General features: G+C 46.5%; 1 pseudogene; it reads left to right on the top strand.

Annotated features, from left to right (window-relative positions):
• Positions 1–368: 368 nt before the first annotated feature.
• LOC102804035 (uncharacterized) lies at positions 369–2,242 on the top strand (annotated as a pseudogene).
• Positions 2,243–3,470: the final 1,228 nt, after the last annotated feature.

Raw genomic sequence — 3,470 nt, 5'->3', positions numbered from 1 at the left:
CAACAAGTATTAACGATTTAATCGATAAGGATGAATACTCTCTGTCATATGTAAGAGTGGACGACGCCATCACAGCCATCCAACAAGCTGGCCACGGTGCCTTACTTTGCAAAACAGACATCGTTGATGCGTTTAAGCTTCTGCCCATCCATCCGTCACTTTGGCATTTATACGGCATCAACTGGCAGGACAATTTTTATTTTTTCATCCGCCTTGCTTTTGGGTCTCGCTCCAGTCCTAAAATTTTTGATCAACTCTCAACTGCCATTTGCTGGATTGCTCATCATAACTACGGTATCAACAAAATGCTGCACCTACTAGATGATTTCCTTACAATTGACGCACCATGCTATGACGCTGAAAGAACAATGGCATTGTTAACGCTCATTTTTGGTCGCTTAGGAATCCCATTAGCCCCACATAAGACCGTAGGTCCTACTACTACTTTGGAGTTTCTTGGTATTGAACTTGATACCATCAAGATGGAGGCCCGTCTGCCACTGGTTAAGCTCAATCGTCTTCTTGATTTGCTTGACGAATTTCTCCTACGCAGATCCTGCACCAAGCGCCAGCTATTGAGTCTGGTTGGACACCTCAATTTCACGTGCCGTGTAGTCCCTCCGGGTCGTACTTTCATGTCACGACTTATCGAACTTTCGAAAGGCATTCAAAAACTCCACCACCACGTTGGCATTTCATCTGAAAGTAAACAGGACATTTGCATGTGGAAGGAATTTCTATCTGGGTGGAATGGCATTTCACTATTCCTTGACAGATACCTCACTCCTGCCCCAGATATGCAGTTATTTACAGATGCCAGTGGTATCGGCCATGGTGGGTATTTCCGGGGATACTGGTTCCACGAAAGATGGGCTACAAACCTTAGACTCGATCATGACAAGACTCTGTCTATCGCATTCCAGGAACTATATCCCATCGTTGTAGCCGCTTTGCTTTGGGGTCATCAATGGACTAGGAAGCGTATACTGTTCCACTGCGACAACATGGCTACTGTTCACATCGTCAATAAAGGCCGCTCTAAATCGCCATCCATTATGAAACTAATGCGACGTTTGGTAATTACTGCTGCATCCCATAGCTTCATGTTTTCTGCTGTTCATATACCTGGTAAATCTAATATAATTGCAGATGCTCTCTCTCGTTTTCAGACTACACGTTTCAGAGAAGCAGCACCATCAGCGCAAGCCATACCTTGCCAGATTCCCTCAGTTGTGATGTTCGCTTGAACCAGGCAGTGGAAACATGTCAAAGGGCATCACTTGGAATACGGACAGTTGGTTCCTATGCCACAGGTGTACGCACATGGTTGCGTTTTGCAGCCATGTTCAAGATCACAGGTCAGTCAACCACTTACCCGGTTATCTCCGAAAACATTTTGGTTTACTTCGTCACACATTGTGCCACGTATTTGCATCTAAAATTCAGCACCATCAAGGTTTACCTTGCAGGAATTCGCAATCATTATCTACTTGGCGGTCACTCAAATCCGCTCGTTACTAGCCAAGGTTTGAATCTACTTCGCCTCCAATACGTACTGCGAGGTATTCGCCGTTTGCAAGGCTCTGCTACACGCCCAAGGCTGCCAATCACCTTTGACCTGTTAAAACGCCTGTGTGTGCTACTTCGTTCAGGCGTATATGGGCCCTACTTTGACCTATTGTTGGAAGCTGCTTTTCTGTTGGCATTTTTCGGATTCCTACGATGTAGCGAATTTATCTCGTTATCACAGTCTTTCAACCCACAAGTCGGTCTCTGCGTTAAGGACATTAAGACGCTAGGTAACTCACGCTCAGTCGATGCCCTGGTTGTGACCATTAAATCATCAAAAACTGACCAGTTCCGACGTTGATTTGAACTTAGACTCTATCCTACTGGCTCTGCCTTTTGTCCAGTTTCTTCCCTACACCGCTTCCTTTTAGTTCGCCACAAGATGGGGGCAGCACCACACGAACCACTATTCATGCTTCCTGAAAGAATACCACTCGACCGTGCCCACTTCACCAACTCACTTCGGTTTCTTCTCACTAGACTTGGCTTCAAAGCTCACCTCTTCGTGGGACACTCCTTTCGCATTGGAGCGGCCACTACTGCAGCGAGTGTGCATCTTCCAGACCACCTTATTCAAACAATGGGCAGATGGTCGAGCAACTGCTACCGCACATACATCAGAACACCAGAACAGTTGCTCCAGTCAGCTTTTAAGACACTTGCTTCTGTCTGATTTTTCAAACGATACCAATCACCAGCGTCAAACCTGGCATTTTGCTGCGTGCATTTAGGTTTTGCATTTCGATTTCCTTTTTATTGTGCACAATTTATTTTGCCTATGCTTTGTTGTTCTTGTTTTTCTGCATGTCTGCTCCCCCAGGCCGATGTACCAGTTGCATCCTCTGGGCCGATCAGCACCTACTTTCTCACATGGGCCGACAGATGCCTGTCCTCCAGCTACCACCCCCCCCCAGGCCGACATTATGTCCTCTGGGTCGGGCACTGTTCTCCTTTCTCGCTTTTCCACCTGGACCGACAGACACCTGTCCTCCAGTTCCCGCTCCCCCAGGCCGACATATCACTATGTCCTCTGGGCCGAGCCTTTCTTCTTACCTTCTTCATGGGGGTCCCTTCAGTCACCACTTTATGCCTCCCTCGGTTTGGGCTCTTGGACTCCATCCTACCCCCATTTCAGGGCTCGGCGGCCATCTCTTGGTCACCTCCCATCTATCTTGGCTTCGCAGCAGGATCTCCTTGACCCATCAAGGTCAAGACCTCGACCTACCTTGCGGGTGGGTCATGGCCTTGACCTCTGTAGTGTGACTGAAGGAGCCCCTTCCCATTTTGTAGTTAGATTTTATATAAGTAGTTATTTTATTATATTGTGTTATTTTTATTATATCGTGTTCTGTGCCTCTGTATTTGATTAAGACTTGTATTTTACCATTGTTGTGTTTTTTCTTTTTTCTATTAAATGCAACTGTTCCTCTTACAAGCGTGTGGCGTGTTACAAAGTGTGATTTTGGCTTGCTAAAATCGATTTTGTAAAACGCCCTGAGCTTGGAGTCTAATCCGGATTCTGGCCGTCTTGCCTTCAGCCTATCACAGCTCGTTTATTTTGACCTATCACAGCTTTGTTTACCTACCAGCTTTGTTTTTTGCGGACCAATCTATGTCTTTTTGCACACATCCCCTAGCGTCCCTTGCTAATTGCTTTCTTTTGTGTGCCTTTGTCTTAGTCATTCATGTATTTAGCCACGCTTAGTGAGCATCGTTTTGTTTTCAATCAATTGCTTTTCCCACCACCGCCCCATTTCTTCCTCCCTATTCATTTTATTTTAGCTCTGCTGCTTCAGCACACTACACTGGGCTCTTGGACTCCATCCTACCCCCATTTCAGGGCTCGGCGGCCATCTCTTGGTCACCTCCCATCTATCTTGGCTTCGCAGCAGGATCTCCTT

Source organism: Saccoglossus kowalevskii, chromosome 20 (genome assembly GCF_978046115.1).
Source record: "Saccoglossus kowalevskii chromosome 20, keSacKowa6.1, whole genome shotgun sequence".
NCBI lineage: Eukaryota > Metazoa > Hemichordata > Enteropneusta > Harrimaniidae > Saccoglossus > Saccoglossus kowalevskii.
Note: the sequence above shows the minus strand (reverse complement) of the source record. Positions and strands in the feature narration are given on the sequence as shown.